The sequence below is a fragment of the Rhinopithecus bieti genome, unplaced genomic scaffold, assembly GCF_001698545.2.
Source record: "Rhinopithecus bieti isolate Rb0 unplaced genomic scaffold, ASM169854v2 scaffold_30732, whole genome shotgun sequence".
Classification (NCBI taxonomy): Eukaryota; Metazoa; Chordata; class Mammalia; order Primates; family Cercopithecidae; genus Rhinopithecus; species Rhinopithecus bieti.
This window is the reverse complement of record NW_016814045.1, coordinates 5,200,034-5,218,569: the sequence shown is the minus strand read 5'-3', so window position 1 is coordinate 5,218,569 and position 18,536 is coordinate 5,200,034. Positions and strand designations below refer to the sequence as shown.

At 42.4% G+C, this 18,536-nt stretch overlaps 1 protein-coding gene and 1 long non-coding RNA gene across 2 annotated transcripts in view; one reads left to right on the top strand and one right to left on the bottom strand.

Annotated features, from left to right (window-relative positions):
* Window positions 1-18,536, bottom strand: part of RANBP17 (RAN binding protein 17) — a 436,018-nt gene that overhangs the window by 220,252 nt on the left and 197,230 nt on the right. The window lies entirely within an intron of this gene.
* LOC108513621 (uncharacterized) lies at window positions 7,114-8,413 on the top strand. The gene is made up of 3 exons (XR_001880960.1): window positions 7,114-7,192; window positions 7,272-7,403; window positions 8,015-8,413. It is a non-coding gene; the product is annotated as an uncharacterized LOC108513621 (long non-coding RNA).

The window sequence follows — 18,536 nt, the reverse complement described above, 5'->3', positions numbered from 1 at the left end:
TTCCTAGACATAGTTGGCGTATAGGCACTGGATAAATACAGCCATTCCAAATGCGGAAACTGGCCAAAACAAAGGGGCTACAGGCCCCATGCAAATCTGAAATCCAGTGGGGAAGTAAAATCTTAAAGCTCCAAAATGATCTCCTTTGACTCCATGTCTCACATCCAGGTCATGATGATACAAGAAGAGGGTTCCCACAGTCTTGGGCAGCTCCACCCCTGTGGCTTTGCAGGGTACAGACTCCCTCCTGGCTGCTTTCATGGGCTGGCGTTGAGTGTCTGCAGCTTTTCCAGATGCATGGTGCAAGCTGTTGGTGGATCTACCATTCTGGGGTCTGGAGGACGGTGGCCCTCTTCTCACAGCTCCACTTGGCAGTGCCCCAGTAGGTATGATCTCTTAGGAATCCTCACTCTGTGAGGGAGCTCTGACCCCATACTTCCCTTCTGCACTGCTCTAGCAGAGGCTCCACCCCTGCAGCAAAATTCTGCCTGGGCATCCAGATGTTTCCACACATCTTTTGAGGTCTAGGCAGAGGCTCTCAAATTTCAATTCCTGACTTTTGTGCACCCGCAGGCTCAACACTAAGTGGAAGCTGCCAAGGCTTGGGGCTTCCACCCTCTGAAGCAACAGCCCAAGCTGTACCTTGGCCCCTTTTAGTCACAGCTGGAGTGGCTGGGACACAGGTCACCAAGTCCCTAGACTGCAGACAGCAGAGGGACCCTGGGCCCTGCCCATGAAACCATTTTTTTTTCTCCCAAACCTCTGGGTTTGTGATGGGAGCGGCTGCTGCAAAGTTCTTTGACATGCCCTGGAGACATTTTCCCCATTGTCTTAGTGATTAACATTCAGCTCCTCGTTACTTCCGCAGCCAGCTTGAATTTTTCCTCAGAAAATGGGATTTTCTTTTCTATCACATTGTCAGGCTGCAAATTTTCCAAACTTTTATGCTCTGTTTCCCTTTTAAAACTGAACGCCTTTAACAGCACCCAAGTCACCTCTTGAATGCTTTGCTGTTTAGAAATTTAATCTGCCAGATAGCCTAAATCATCTCTCTTGAGTTCAAAGTTCCACAAATCTCTAGGGCAGAGTCAAAATGCTGCCAGTCTCTTTGCTAAAACATACCAGGAGTCACCTTTGCTCCAGTTCCCAACAAGTTCCTCATCTCCATCTGAGACCACCTCAGCCTGGATTTCATTGTCCATATCATTATCAGCATTTTGGTCAAAACCATTCAACAAGTCTCTAGGGAGTTCCAAACTCTTCCACATTTTCCTATCTTCTTCTGAGCCCTCAAAACTGTTTCAATCTCTGTCTGTTACCCAGTTCCAAAGTTGCTTCCACATTTTTAGGTCTCTTTTCAGCAGCGCCCCACTCTACTGGTACCAGTTTACTATACTGGTCTATTTTCACGTTGCTGATAAAGATATACCCACAACTGGGCAATTTATAAAAGAATTAGGTTTACTGGACTTACATTTCCAAGTGGCTGGGGAGGCCTTGCAATCATGGCAAAAGGTGAAAGGCAGGTCCCACATGGCAGAAGGCAAGACAAGAAACATAATACATAATAAGGAAACTCCCCCTTATAATACTGTCAGATCTTGTGAGACTTATTCACTATCATGACAACAGCATGGAAAAGACCTGCCTCACGATTTACTTACCTCCCACTGGGTCCCTCCCACGTGGGAATTCAAGATGAGATGTGGATGGGGACATAGCCAAACCATATCAGCTGGCCCTCCATATATATATATATGTGTGTGTGTATATATATAGGTTTTGCATTACATTAATAATGTATTTTCCACCCCTGACTGAACAGAAAAAAAATAACATAGAAGTTGACATGCACAGTTCAAACTTGTATTGTTCAAGGTCAACTGTAATTGTCTTAGTTCAGGCTGCTGTAACAGAATACCTTAGACCAGGTAGCTTATAAACAACAGAAATTTATTTCTCACAGTTCTGGAGATTGGAAGATGAAGATAAGGGTGCCAGCATAGTCAGGTCTGGTGAGGGCCCTCTTCTGGGTTGCAGACTACTAACTTTTCATTCTCTCCTTACATGGTGGAAGAAGTGGGCTAGCTTTTTGGCATCTTTTTAAAGGGCACTTACGTCTTTCATGAAGGATCCACTCTCATGTCTTCATTACCTCTTAAAGGCCCCACCTCCAAATACCATCATATTGGGATTAGATTTCAACAAATGAATGTTGGGGGCACAAAAATATGCAGTCCATGACAGTAACCAATGCAAAATATAAATGCAAAGTAACTAGGGAATTCCTTTGATATTTACCACGAAGATTAAAAGTTCAAAGTCAAATTTAAGAAAAGAAAATGAATTAAACTGAATTGAAGACTTTATTCTGAAAAGCCATCTTTCATTTGTTCAATTCATAATCCCTGTTGGGGAGTTGACTTTTATAAAAATGGACATGTTTACTTGATAAGAGAGGCAAGGAAGAAAACTATGATTTTCTTCCTTGAAACAGGAAGTAAATAAATTCAGCTGTTCCTTTTTTTTTTTCTTTAAAGAGGTTACATCTGATCACGCCCAAAATGTTATAGTATATCTAAGGTTACACACCAAACCCAGGTTATAAAAACTTGTACTAGAAAATAAGATATCTAAATAAATTGTCTGGCAAAGCAGAAGTTATGTAAGAGTTCAAATTATTTCACATATGTTAACTAAAATAATTCCCACAGTAACTGCTTAATAGGTACTATCACCATCATTTTGCAGACAAGAAAGTTCAGGCCTCAAAAGGTTATGTGACCTTCCAATTTATGTGACCAGAAAATTAGGGGTAGAGTCACACCAGAACAGAAGCTTCCTAATTTCTACTATGCTCTCTTTTTAGAGGTACTGGGTCAGTATAAAAATGTTGAGCAAAGGGTAGATGAGACTATAATTTTTTCTGAGATGTATACATTGATTATAGCTTCTCCCACACTGAGATTGCCTAAGGATCATCCTCTAATCACAAGTTGAGATGTTTCTTACAAGCTTAGCAGTTAATTACCTATTCAAACTGATCAACTGGCTCTTTTATCAAATACAGAATTAATCCTCATGTACCTTCAGGCTCCCAGAAACACAAGAAAATGGCTGATTAATCATCATTCCTTTACTGACACCTGAAGGTGCCTGGAGTAACAATGCCACATATATTCTATATGTGTGTGTGTATTTTAATGAAAAACAAAGGTAAGATATTCTATTTGAGGTGAGCACAAGTCAGGTGTGAAATATAGTATCACCAATTCAAAGAAGGCAACTGGATATTAGAAAAATATCTGCTTTAAGGGGTAGGAAGAAGAACATTTAGAAATGCTGTAACAAAAAATTATTTTTAAGGTTTTATTAATTAGAAGTATGTGAAGGAAAAAATGACTTCAAGTCAAAATTCTAAGCCTAAAAAGTTATACAATTTTAGAGTTAGAAGGATTCTCAGGTCATTTCATTTATTTCAGTTTAAATAAGGAAATGAAAAATGATAAACATTAAGTGACTGCTCTAAAATAGATTCATGAACGAGTAGGAAATGAACTGTTCATCTGAGAGTAATTGCATTCAACATAACGTTAGCCAGGAATCTAGACACAACATGGCGGTATCACCAGGCATGGCAGGCCCTTGTTAGGACTTCCCGCCCTTCACTTCCTGCTAAGACTCTCAGCACGCGAAAAAAGCCCGGCGTCCGCCAAAAAACCCCCGCTCTGCACAAGCTCCTGGACACGTCATTCCTCAGAAATCAAAACCTAACTCAGGAAAACCGAAACCTACAAACCCCGCCTACCTCGCCCTATAAAAGGCCCCCCCGATACCCGCCCCAGCACAACTTCCTCGGCCCTCCTCCTAGGGGACCGGTGAACCTTGCCCAGGAGCCCAATAAAGGCTATCTCTGTTCCATCTGCCTTGTGTCTTCTTGCTCGGCTCCCCATTACATTACATTGCTGCCGAAACCCAGGAGGAGACCCCTCCCTGGATCCCTGATGGTTCGGGCAGGCTCTTCTCTCCCAGAGCCAGGACCTCCTCTCCGAGCTGGGAGCCGTTTCACGAAATCCGAGACTCAATTGGATCACTGCTGGGTAAGTTTTCCCCAGTCCTGCAGGCTCCGGGAGTCCCTGCCCGAAAATGCGGCTGCGTCAGGGCCTCCCCTGTCCGTCACTTGTGACCTTGGCAAAGGGGACTAGGAGACGTCCAACCTCCCCGGAAGCCGCCATACCCCACACTCCTCATGGCAGTAGGAGGATGCTCCCGTTGCCTCCGGACTGCCCGCCTCAGGATCATGGGGACTGCCCAGTTCAAACCAGACCCAAAATCCCCTCTGGGGTGCCTCTTGGCTAATTTCCAGGCTTTAGGTCTCAGCCAAGACCTAAAACGAAAGCAGCTTATTTTCTTCTGCACGGTGGCATGGCCGCAGTATAAATTAGATAATCAGTCTCAGTGGCCTGCAGAAGGCACTCTTGACTTTGATATCCTCACAGATCTGACCAACTTTTGCAAGAGAGTAGGCAAATGGTCCGAGGTACCATACGTTCAGGCCTTTTGGGACTTGAGCTCCCGCCCAGACCTCTGTGCCCAATGTTTGTTGGCCCAGGTCTTGCTCCCGACATCTTCTTCCTCAGGCCAGAAGAACAATCTCCCCTCTCTCTCTGAGCCCCCGGATGCTTTTTTTCCGCCTCCGCTTCAGTCCCCCGCTCAACCTCCCCCTTACCTGTCGTCGTCTCCATCCTCATCGGCGCCACCCTTCCCTCCACTCCTCCTGTGTCCCCACCAAACCTGACGGACCCTGTCTCTCCTACCTCCTCCTCCTCGCCTGTCTCAGCCCATACCCGGTCCAGGACCGACCTCCTGTGCACCTTGCGGGAAGTGGCAGGTGCCTAAGGAACAGTCCGGGTCCATGTGCCATTTTCGCTGGCAGACCTAAGATTGAAGAGCTTGCAGGCTCTTTCTCAGCCAACCCCACTCTGTATATCAAAGAGTTCAGATACCTATGCCAGGCGTATGACCTCACCTGGCATGATCTCCATGTCGTTATGACCTCAACCTTGTCCCCTGAGGAATGGGAGCATATCCTAGCGGCAGTCAGGCAACACGCTGACCAGGTTCATTTAACTGACCCCACCATGCCAGTCGGCACCAAGGCGGTGCCCTCGGCTGAGCCCGGCTGGGACTACCAGGTTGGGCAGGCAGGCCGCCACCGCCGAGACATGGTGGTCCAGTGCCTTCTTGCCGGCACTGCTCAACTTTAATAAATTAAAGGAGGTAGTCCAAGACTCACATGAGAATCCGGCCGTCTTTCTTAACCGATTGACTGAGGCACTCATTCAGTACACCCGCCTTGACCCTGCCTCCCCCACAGGAGGGACTGTCTTGGCTACGTACTTTATTTCTCAGTCAGCTCCAGATATCTGAAAAAAATTTAAAAAGGTGGAGGATGGCCCTCAATCTCCCATCCAGGATTTAGTCAAACTGGCCTTCAAGGTCTACAACTCCAGGGAGGAAGCAGCTGAGGCTCAGTGACAGGCAAGACTAAAACAGAAGGTAGACCTCCAAACCCAGGCCTTGATAGCAGCCCTGACGCCGGCCAGCTCCAGGAGCTCTCCAGGAGGAGGTACTCCCCAAGCGCCACCTGGTGCCTGCTTCAAGTGCCGCAATGAAGGCCACTGGGCCAGGCAGTGCCCCAAACCTGAGGAACCAACTCGCCCCTGTCCGAGCTGTTGGCAGATGGGCCACTGGAAGTCGGACTGCCCCAACCTGAGGACGGTCGCTACGCCTCTACGTGATGACCCTCCTCCGGGTACTGGAGGCGCCTTCCAGCTCCTCGACACCGAGGAAGATTAAAAGGCCCAGGCTGGGGAACCCCTCCTACTCTGGGGAACCTCTCCTAACTCTCGCCATGCCCAGGGTTACGCTCCAGGCAGTGGGTAAGTCCATAGCCTTCCTTATGGATGCAGGAGGCTACCTACTCTGTTTTGCCTTCCTCCAGTGGCCCACCCATCCCCCCGTTGTCACGGTCATAGGAATTGAGGGCACTCCCTCCACCTACCACCTGACTCCTCCTCTGTCTTGCTGCCTGGATGGCCCCAGACTCCTCCTCTGTCTTGCTGCCTGGATGGTTCCCCTCCGCACCTCGCATTTGTCTTTCCCCTCCTGATAAACCCTGCGAGGCTGATACCTCACTCCTGGTTTTCGGTCCCCATTAACCCTTAGGTGTAGGCGGCAACCATTCTCCTAGAAGCTCCACATTCCCTACTACCCACAGTCATCTGAAAAAGGAGGACCATACACTGTAATCCCCGCCAACCCCACCGCTGCCAAGCTCCTTGGTCTTCCCTCCTAGTATCACCTGTCCCAGCTGAAAAAGGCGCCCACCCAGCATGATTCCAATTGGACTACTCAGGTTGTTACCCCTACCAAGTTACGACTCATGCGCGCAGGTAACGACCCTCTGCCTGACCTTCCTTGGACACCTAGTCCTCCCAAGTCCAGGTAAGTCTCCTACCTAAGCTTCCCCCACTAACCCATTCCGGTGGAGGTTCTACCTTTCCGACACCTGGACCCAAAGAAATCGCATGAGCTCCCTCACCATAGCCATAGTAGATTGCCAACCCCAAGGGTGCCAAAGCCAAGTAACCTTTAATTTCTCCTCCTCCAACAGTGTGTCCCATGAGTGGAGGCACCCGTATATCTGTTTCACATATGATCAGACATATGATGCTTGTCGATCTACTTGGGTTGAAACCAATGGGGGCTGCCCTTAAAACTACTGCAACATGCATAAGGCCATACAGGACACCAAAGAAACCCTCTGGCAGCAGCCCACTTCCTCTGCGGCTGACGTACGAACCTGAGAGTCTACCTGTTTTCCTCACCATCCCTGACCCTGGGACTCAAGGTGGGCCGCGAGGGGTGGAGGCCCGCCTCTACGGGAGCAGGGTATGATTCCTATCCTGTGGTCCGACTCAGGGCATCTTGTAGGGCCTACGTCAGGGTTCGTATAGCATGCCTTGTCAGCCTGGCCTCTGGACATCAAACACAGGAAAAAGCCATTCAGCTATAGTCGACCCAGGCAGCAACCCCTTTTCCTGGCTAACCTTAGTCAGAGAAGGGGCTCAAGTGGCACACATGGCCGGGGTATGCAACATCTCTCGCTGTTTCCTGTGTGCCGCCTTAGGTAAATCCCCCCTGGTTGCGGTACCCTTACCCAGCCCTGTTAACTCCTCTAACCTAACCCTCTCCTTTCCCCTTCCCAGCTGAACCCTGGGGGAAGTCCCCTTGTTCCAAGATCCGCTTAGACAACAGCTCCCCTTTTGCTACTCCACCTCCAATGCTTCCTGGTGCAACCAGACAGGATCTGCGCCTCCAAATCTAACTGCCCCCCAAAGGTGGGTATTTTTGATGCAATTCCACTCTGTCAAAGACTCTCAAGGCTTCCAACACTACCCTATGCGTTTCCATCTCCCTAGTCCCCAGCCTCACCCTGTACAGTGAGGCCGAGCTATCCTCCCTTCTGCCCCTTGCCCGCCCCCCGTCAGGCAAGGGCAGTATTCCTTCCATTGATGATCGGGGTCTCTTTAGCCTCATCCCTTGTAGCCTCCAGCCTAGGAACCGGAGCCCTAACTCATTCTGTCCGGACCTCTCAAGACCTTTCAGCCCGATTACAGGTAGCAATTGAAGCTTCTGCGGAGTCCTTGGCCTCCCTCCAACAACAGATCACCTCAGTTGCCCAGGTGGCAGCCCAAAACCGTGGGGCACTCGACCTCCTTACAGCCGATAAGGGCGGCACCTGCATGTTCCTCAATGAAGAATGTTGCTACTACATCCATGAGTCAGGACTAGTAGAAACCAATCTCCTCACTCTAGAAAGATTCAGGAAGGACTCCACCAGAAAAACCTCGATCGGGGCCCTCATTTGGGTGGTGGCAGACGTCTATGGCCAGTTGGGTCCTACCCTTTCTAAGCCCCTTACTAATCATTGGCTTCTTACTACTTATAGCTCCCTGTGTCATCCGCTTCGTCCAGGACCGCATAAAAGAAGCCTCCCAGGTCACTTTCAATCAGATGCTACTCCACCCCTATACCCAAGTTCTGACCTCCGAAGAACCCCACGATGGCCTATATCAGCAGGAAGCAGCCAGATGAATACACTGCCCCTTTTTCTTATTAGAAAGAGGTCGGAATGTTAGGCAGGAATCTAGACCCAACATGGCGGTATGACCCAGCATGGCAGGCCCTTTGTTAGGACTTCCCGCCCTTCACTTCCTGCTAAGACTCTCAGCCTGTGCCTGCCAAAAATCCCCCGCTCTGCGCAAGCTCCTGGACAGGTCATTCCTCAGAAATCGAAACCTAACTCAGGAAAACCGAAACCTACAAACCCCGCCTACCTCACCCTATAAAAGGCCCCCCGATACCCGCTCCGAGCGTGACTTCCTCGGCCCTCCTCCTAGGGGGCCGGTGAACCTCGCCTGCGAGCCCAATAAAGGCTACCTCTGTTCTCATCTGCCTCGTGTCTTCTTGCTCGGCTCCCCACTACATTACACATATTACATATATTACAATAAACTGGTAAGAAGCTATCTTATTTCCTTTATAAAAATTCCAATTAAGTAATGTGCCTTTAAATGTAAAATAACATCAAATCAGGAGGTTTTAGGTGAAAATTTTTATTTAGCAGTATATGTTCCATGATATTTATTATAACAAAACTAAGTTGATTTTCTTAGTTTGAATTACAAAGACTATTTCCAGATCACAAAATAAATACCTTACTTTCTCAAGGACAACAGTTGTACAATGATATGTACAAATTAAACAGCTGGAAAGTTAACTATTTTGTAAAGTCAAGATTATTATGTTTTAAACAAAGGACACTACATGATACGTTCAGTTAATACTTGAACACTTGGTATTAGATTGCAGCTGATTGTGAATACACTGCTAACTACTATATAGCAATCTAATATCTCATAAATCATTCATAATAAATCAAATCTGCAGAGTATATTGGGAACCATTCTCAACCCATATTCTTTTATTCAATGACAATTATGTATCTCTTATCCTCTTATTAAATGATGTGAAGGTCCATCACTTACGTTAGTTTTACTGACTAGGGGGAAAAGGAGAAAGAAAATAAGAGATACCACTACTGAAGAAACAGAATCAAGGGCAAGAACACCTATTAAGTGCCTGTCCTCAGAGACATAGTTGGAAAGTAGTAAAAGGATAAGCTTTAAACTCAGATGGACCAGGGTTTTAAATATCAGTTCTATCATTAGTTAGATGAACTTAGAGCCTTTGGGCCCCAATTTCATCATCTATAAAGTGGAGTCAAATAATCTACCTTAAAACATCACACGGTCAATGCCCAGTATAAAGGAGGTGCTCAGTGTATAAAAACTGTTATTATTTGGTTGAGGAAAAAGTTTGGCATATAAATTACACTTAAGACGAAAAGAAAATTGTAAGATATGGTCCTCTCTTTTCATACAAAAATGCCCCAAAAGGCTCTACATTGCCAAGGCCAGTCTTACACAGTTTCTTTCTTATAATAATGATGAAGAGTGTTCTATGCAGAATGTTCTATTTGCAGCAGCGATTCATTGTGTGCATGGAAAAAACTGCTGACACGTAGAGAAGATATTTTCCCGTAAAAGGTTGAAGTCCTTAAGCAGCAAAAAACACCAACGTCCATCATCTTTAAACCCTATTGATTTCTGGTGAAGATTTAAAAGGCTGTTTACTTATTTCCCATCATTTCTGTCAGAGCTGTAACAGTTCTCTTCCCACTGAATAAACCTCACATGATCCTCCTGGTGATTAAGGTCAGACAAAATGTCAAACTCCTAATGCTAAGTGCTTTCACATTAAAAATTCATATGAAATCACCAAGTAAAATCCAAACAAGAAGTCAGACATGTAAACAATTCACAAAGAAGAGTTGCACTGACTATTATAGAATATAGGTGGACTGTAGATGTGGAAAAAAAGGTTTGGCAATAGGTCAGAGCACTTTGTCCTTCATCCTGGCATTTACACTGTCATTTCCTATTTTAAAATCAGTAGGCCATGCTGGACTCAAGCTGTGTGTGTGTGTGTGTTGTGTGTATATGTGTGTGTGTGTGTGTGTGTCTAGTATGGCCCCAAGTAATTAGCAATCATTTGGTTCTACAAGTTCAGCATGGCCTTTTGTTTTAAAGCAGGAAGTGTGTGGGCAGAGGGAGTATTTGCTCAATATCTAAAAACAAAACAAAACACTGACAGATTTTCTTCCAGGCATGAGTGGATCCAAAGGGTAAAAAAAAAAAGTTATCAGGATCTATTTATCTCCATCTCTCAGTGTTTCTTTTCACCCTTTTCATTCACTCCCAAGCTAGCTACTTGAATATGGTAGCCCCTAAATACCAGTCAAGACTTGTATTTTCCAAGCTACAAATTCAGTGAAATGAGAACTTCTCTTCCCAAATACAGGCACACCTTAAAGATATTGCAGTTTATGTTCCAGACCACTGCAATAAAGCAAGTCATACAAATATCTGTGTTTGCAAAAAAAAATTGTTGCATTTACATGTTTACATACCATAGTCTACTACATGTGCAATCACAATATGTCTAAAAAATAATGTATACACCTTAATTAAAACATACTTTATTGCTAAAAAAAATGCTAACAATCACCTGAGCCTTCAGTGAACTGTAATTTTTTTGCTGGCAGAAGGTCTGGCCTCGATGTTGGTGTCTTTTGACCGATAAGGGTGGTAGTGGCCAAAGGTTAGTGTAGCATATGGCAATTTCTTAAAATAAAACAACATTGAAATTTGCTGCACTGATTGACTTCTTTTCACAAAACATTCCTCTGCAACATACAATGCTGCTTGATAGCATTTAACCCACAGGAGAACTGGAGTCAATCCTCTCAAACCTTGCCATCACTTTATCAACTAATGTTATGTAATTTTCGAAATCTTTTGTCATTTCAACAACGTTCACGGCATCTTCACCACAAGTAGATTCCATCTGAAGACATCGTTTTATTTGCTCATTCATAAGAAGCTATTCCTCATCTGTTCGATTTTTATCATGAGATTAAAGTAATTCAGTCACATCTTCAGGCTCCACTTCTACTCTCATAGGTCTCTTGCTGTTTCAACCACATCTGCAGTTATTTCCGATCCTGAAGTCTTGAACCCCTCAGAGGCATCCGTGAGGGTTAGAATCAACTTCTTTCAGAGTCAATATATTAATGTTAATATATTGACCTACTTCCATGAATCACAAATGTTCTTATTAGTATCCAGAATGGTGAAACCTTTCCAGAAGGTTTTCAATTTACTTTGCCCAGATCCATCAGAGAAATCACTATCTATGGCAGCTGCAGTCTTATGAAATGTATTTATCAAATGACAAGACTCGAAAGTCAAAACCACTCCTTGATCCACGAGTTGCAGAATGGATGTTGTGTCAGAAGACATGAAAACAACAATATTCTTGTACATCTCCATCAGAGCTCTTGAGTGACCAAGTGTGTGGTCAGTGAGCAATAATCTTTTGAAAATTAATCTTTTTTTCTTAGCAGTAGGTCTCAACAGTGGGCTTAAAATGTTCAATGTTGTAAAAAGATGTCCTGTCATCCAGACTTTGTTGTTCCATTTCTAGAGCACCGATAGATTTAGCATAATTCTTAACAGCTCTAGGATTTTCAGGTGGTAAGCGAGCACTGGCTTCAACTTAAAGTCACCAGCTGGATTAGCCTGTACTAAAAGAATCAGCCTGTCTTTTGAAGCTTTGAAGCCAGGCATTGACTTCTCTTCTCTAGCTAGGAAAGTTCTAGATGGCATTTTCTTCAACAGAAGACTGTTTCATCCACATTGAAAATCTGTTGTTTTTGAATCAGGCACGGTGGCTCATGCCTGTAATCCCAGCACTTTGGGAGGTCGAGGCAGGTGGATTACTTGATGTCAGGAGTTTGAGACCAGCCTTGCCAACATGGTGAAACTCTGTCTCTACCAAAAAATTAGCTGGGTGTGGTGGTGGGTGCTTGTAATCCCAGCTACTCAGGAGGCTGAGGCATGAGAATCACTTGGGAGGCTGAGTGAGACTCGAGAATCACTTGAACCCAGGAGGCAGAGGTTGCAGTGAGCCAGATTGTGTCACTGCACTCTAGCCTGTTCGGTAGAGCGAGACTCATTCTCAAAAAAAAAAAAAAAAAAAAAAAGAAAAAACGAAAACAAAACCCAAAACAAAACAAAAAAAAAGAAAATCTGTTGTTTAGTGCAGCCACATTCACCAATTATCTTAGCTAGCTCTTTTAGACAACCTGCTGCAACTTCTCCACCAGCACTTGCTGCTCCACTTTGCACCTTTATGTTATGGAGATGGTTTCTTTCCTTAAACCTCACGAACCAACCTCTGCTAGCTTCCAACTTTTCTTCTGTACCTTCCTCACCTCTCTCAGCCTTCATAGAAGTGAATAGAGTTAGGATTTTGCTCTGGATTAGGCTTTGTCTTGAGGGAATGTTATGGCTGTTTTGATCTTCTATCCAGACAAGGACAATTTTCTCCATATCAGCAATAAGGCTGCTTCACTTATCATTTGTATGTTCACTGAAGTAGCACTTTTAATATCTTGGTGCTTTTCCTGTGACTTAAAAATTTATGTTTTTTAAAAAAGTAATATGGTACAAAATGCAACATGCAGAGAGAAATGTATAGTAACAAGCAATTACCCTTTCCTTTCTGCCCATCAGCCTCAAATTCTAACCCTTAAAAACCAGTTATCAGTTTTTTTTTTTTTTTTATAGAACTGTTCTATGCATGTTCATGTTGTCTCTAACTTAGCTTATGGTGTCTTCTCTTTTAAGGGGATTTTAAATTTATATATACTGAACAACCTGTCTTGTTCTGTAAATTTAAACATGTTCCTCTGGCACTGTATTTCCTGTATTTTATTAGTAAGACCTACAGACTTCAGGCTTGCCTTTTTGTTTTCTGGTAAGATTACCTCATAACTTACGTTGTACACTTTTTTTTTTTTTTTTTTTTTTTTGAGATGGAGTCTCGCTCTGTTGCCCAGTCTGGAGTGCAGTGGTGCGATCTTGGCTCACTGCAAACTCCGCCTACCAGGTTCACGCCATTCTCCTGCCTCAGCCTCCTGAGTAGCTGGGACTACAGGCGCCTGCCACCACATCTGGCTAATTTTTTTGTATTTTTAGTAGAGACGAGGTTTCACCATGTTAGCCAGGATGGTTTCTATTTCCTGACCTCGTGATTCACCCGCCTCAGCCTCCCAAAGTGCTGGGATTACGGGGGTGAGTCAAAGGGCCTGGCACGTTGTACACCTTTTTTAGGAGCCACATAATGGCTGGTTGTCAATGATCCACATTGCGAATGATCATTATTTCATTAAAGATTACAAAAATGGTAATATTTTAATTCTCATTCCTTCCTCCTTCATTTATTTGTTAGATATGTCCCTAGAGAAAACATTCCTCTACTCAATTACTTGCTTACCTCAAGTTACAACTCAACTGGTATAGTCAAATTGGATATAAATGTTGGATTTATTTTTTCCCTAATAACTTTCAAGTGAGTTTTTCTTTAGTATGATCATGAACACATGGATTTAAACATGTTTGGTATTAGTACTGATACTCTCTAATATCAAGAGATTTTTCTATATACAAGATGATATCATCTGCATCCCCTCTTGATGGCCTTCGGAAGTCTCTTCAAGTTGGATTCAGCTTCTCCTGAATCTTTCTGACCCATACCTAGTAGTTTTTGACATCTTTCTTGCTATTTGGTATAATAAGGTATTCCACACTTACCTATTTCCTGCCACAGATCTGGAATCAGCCATTTCTCCCAGGAGCCCTTGTTCATTGAAGTGGAAAAATAAATACCTTTGTAGTCACATTTCATTATTGCTGAAGTGGTTCTTATTTCTAGGCCTATTCGGTGGCTGGAACTAGGATACATGCACTTGTTTTGACGGCAAAGTCAACATAAGATTATAGTGATATTTCCAGTAGAAATTCAGGGTATTGACTGAAACTCAGACATCTTTCATTGTTTCTTCTTTCCCCAGAACCCAAAATCCCAGTCTTGCTATACCAACATAATTACTTATTATTTTATCACAAAATACAAATCTTGTAATCTTAGAAAAGTCAGCTTTTACTATCTACAGTGTCATTACAGAAAGCAGTTTACAGTTTTAAAGGTTGTTTTCATCCTTAGGTTATATATCACACAAGAGTCAAATTAACTGTTTAAAGTATTTTGTCATTACAAGCAGTGGTGCAGTAAATATAGTCATATGTGCATCTTTTTGTCTTCTGATGCAATTTAATTATTTTTTAGCAACTTTATTGAGATATAATCCACATACCATATAATTCCCCATTTAAAGTGTTTTTTTTTTTTTTTCTTTCTTTTTCTTTTTTTTCCCACAAGTCTCACTCTGACGCCCAGGCTGCAATGCAGTGGCATGATCTTGGCTCACTGCAACCTCCGCCTCCCAGGTTCAGGCGATTCTCATGCCTCAGCCGACCAAGTAGCTGGGATTATAGGTGTGTGTCACCATGCCCAGCTAATTTTTGTATTTTTAGCAGAGACGGGGTTTTGCCATCTTGGCCAGGCTGGTCTCAAACTCCTGGCCTCAAGTTATCCGCGTGCCCTGGCCTCCCAAAGTGCTGGCATTACAGGCTTGAGCCACCATGCCTGGCCTGAAGTGTTTATTCAGTGACTTTTAGTATATTCACAGAGTTGTGCAACTGTCACCAATTTTAGAACAGTTTTCATCACCCCCAAAAGAAACACTACTCTCCTTAGCCATCATTCTCCAAGCCTCCATGTATCCAGCCCTTGGCAATCAATAATGTACTTCCTGTTCCTTGGATTTGCCTACTTTGGACATTTCATATAAATGAAATCTATATAACACGTGGGTTATTGTGACTTACTTTGTTTATCACTTTTTGAAGTTTCACCCATGTTGTAGCATGTGCCAATACTTTATTTACTTTTACCATTTCTTTAATCAAGCTGGCATACTTATAAGCAGAAAAGATATGTTTTTTTATTTTACATTTTGTAAATGTATGTTATTTAATTCTAAATCATCTAAAATAATTTCTCTGAATTTTTCCTATTATATTGGAGGAAAGGCAAATTATCATATTAGAAAGAAAAGAGACTAAAGCAAGAACTGCATTTAAATCCTGTGGTTGCTAAATTTCATTTTTGGCAAGTTATTAACATTTAAGCCTCATATTTCATTATTGGAACGTTAAGCTTGTGGGAGTTATTTGTATCCTACTGCTCGAGGTCATCGCCAAGGTCTGATTTTTCACAAAAAATTTTGCAGCCTCCAGCATAAGTGGGTTAACCTCTGAGTTTCAGTTTTCTTATCTGCAAAGTGGGTAAATATCACATACTTAACATGGATTGAGACAGCATGTGCAAAAGCTCCCAGCATCTAAAGCAGAGAGGACAACAACAAACTTTTAAAATAAGCCTTCCTTTTAGAACACAAAGTCTCGAAAATAGTATGTAAATAATATGAACAAGCTTTTTCAGGTATTGATATAATTTATTTATTTATTTTTTGAGACGGAGTCTCGCTCTGTCGCCCAGGCTGGAGTGCAGTGGCGCGATCTCGGCTTACTGCAAGCTCCGCCTCCTGGGTTCACGCCATTCTCCTGTCTCAGCCTCCTGAGTAGCTGTGACTACAGGCGCCCGCCACCGCGCCCGGCTAATTTTTTTTTTGTATTTTTAGTAGAGACGGGGTTTCACCGTGGTCTCGATCTCCTGACCTTGTGATCCGCCCGCCTCGGCCTCCCAAAGTGCTGGGATTACAGGCGTGAGCCACCGCGCCCGGCTCAGGTATTGATGTAATTTATAAAGAGCCCAAAAGAAGCCACAGATAGCAGTAACATGTAAAAGTGCACCTAATCTAAAAAATGGACAAAGATTATAATAGGCAATTAATAAAAGGACGATCAACAAAGAGATGTTCATTCATTTGCATAAATATTTGTTGACAGAACATACCTTTATTATATAAACATTTGTCTTGGAACAATTTTAAATTTATGGGAAAGTTGCAAAGAGAGTACAGGGTTCCCAGATATCCTCTATTGAGCTTCTCCTAATGTTAGCATCTTCCATAATCAAGGTACATTTGTCAAAATTAAATGATTAATACTGGTAGAATAATACTATTAACTGAATTACAGACTTTATATGTATTTCACCAGTTTTCTCACTAATGTCTTTTTTCGATTCTAAGATCCAATCCAGGATTCCATTTGCATTTAATCATCATGTTTCCTTCATCTCTCCAATCTGTGACAGCTTTTCAGACTTTTCCTTGTTTTTCGTGTTCTTGACACTTGTGAAGAGTAGTAATCAAGTATTTCATATTTTGTAAAATTTCCTTCAATTTTAATGTGTTTGCATGATTAGGCTGGGATTATGGGTTATGGAAGGAATATCACAGATGTGCTACCACATGACTTATCACTGGTGATTTTAACCTTAACACTTGACTAAGGTGGAGTCTGCCTGATTTCCTAACTATAAAGTTATTTCTTTTTTCTTTTCCATATTTTCCTCTTTGGAAACAAATCACCAAGTCCAGTCCACAAGGAGGCAGAAAAGCTCACCTCCAGAAGGGGATAGTATTTATATATTAAAAATTATTCCTTAAGGAAGATTTGTCTGTTTTCTCTAAAGAATTAATCAATTCAGTCATTTATTTATATCAGTATGGATTGAAGGATTTTTTTTGAGTAAAATGCAATATCCTATTTTGTTGCTCAAACTGTTCCATGTTTAAAAAAAAAAAAACAAAAAAACAGCACCTCCTTACTTTCTGACCCCATAAGATATTCCAGGCTCATCTTATATTTTACCTGTCCCAGATGCAGCAGTAGCCATTTCTCCAGGAAGCCGTGCTTCTTTTTATTAAAAAATGGTATGCAGAAACCAAGATTAGGATAGGTGCTGAATGAGTCTGTAGCTGCTGGGGTGTCACTGCTTCTAGGCTTTTACATACATGTACACTAAGCCATGTATCCACTTGTATCTGAGATTAGTTGTATATATATTTATCTGTAATATATTAAAATAAACATGAGTCTCTGCTCACACATCTCTCCAGAGCCACAGAGTTCATTCTAGTTTCTCTGTTGTTTATTTGTAATTTCTTACTCTGACAGAAACTTGGCTCTCCATACCTACAATATGTTCACTTATCATTCAATCCTAGAATAGAGGTAGTTTTAGGACTGCTAACCTGTACCTGTAAGAAACAAATTTACCAACTAGAGTTCAATGTTTATGTAAAGTTCTTTTTGTCTTTAGCCCTACATTATCCAGTCAAAACATTACATTACCCGCTTTCCAAAGTCACTTAGGTTAGTTCCCCTCCCCCTACCAGTTTCATTAAGATATGTCATGCATTTATAACATAGTTAGATTCATCAGTTACAGTTTCCATTTCATCCTGGGATCCCCTGACATTTTGATTTTTTAATTTACACCTGGAAAGTTCATTCTACAAATGATTGGATAGAATCCATCTGCCATCCCATTACCACATAGAACAGTTCTATCACACCCCTTTTGTAGTTGACCCCTCCCTCACCTCCTGGTAACCATCTATCTGTTTTCTGTTCTTATTAGCTTTGCCTTTTCCAGTATGTCATGTAAATGGAATAATACAATACACTGCCTTTTAGCTCTGGCTTTGCTCAGCAAAATGCATGTAATATTTATTCATGTTGTTGCAGGAATAACCAACTCACTCCATTTTATTGTCTTCCAGTATTCCACTGTACCACTTACTGAAAGACATCTTGGTTGTTCCTAGTTTTTGGTGATTTATAAATAAAGCTGCTATAAACATTTGCATACAGGTTTCTGTGTGAACAAAAGTTTTCAACACATTTAGGTAAATACCCAGGAGTGATACTTAAGAAACTATCAAACTGTCTTCCAAAGTGGCTATACCATTTTTGCATTCCCACTGGCAATAAATGAGAATGCCTGTTGCTCTAGATCTTTGCCATTATTTATTGTCTGTTTGTAACAATTCTAACAACTGTGACATAGCATCTAATTGTGATTTTAATTTCTATTCTGTAATGATAGATGATGTTAAGTATCTTTTCATGTCCTTGTTTGCCATCCATATATCTTCTTTGGAGAAGTACCTATTCAGATCTTTTGTCTTTTTTTTTTTTTCAATTAGCTTGTTTACTTTCTTCCTATATTAGGTTCTTATTGCTGCTGTAACAAATTGTCACAAATATGGTGTCTTAAAGCAATGCAAATTTACTATCTTATAGTTCTGTACGTTAGAAATTTGTCAGAGGTTAGTGGGCAAAGGATATGAACAGACATTTCTCAAAAGAAGACATTCATACAGCCAACAGACACATGAAAAAATGCTCATCATCACTGGCCATCAGAGAAATGCAAATCAAAACCACAATGAGATACCATCTCACTGG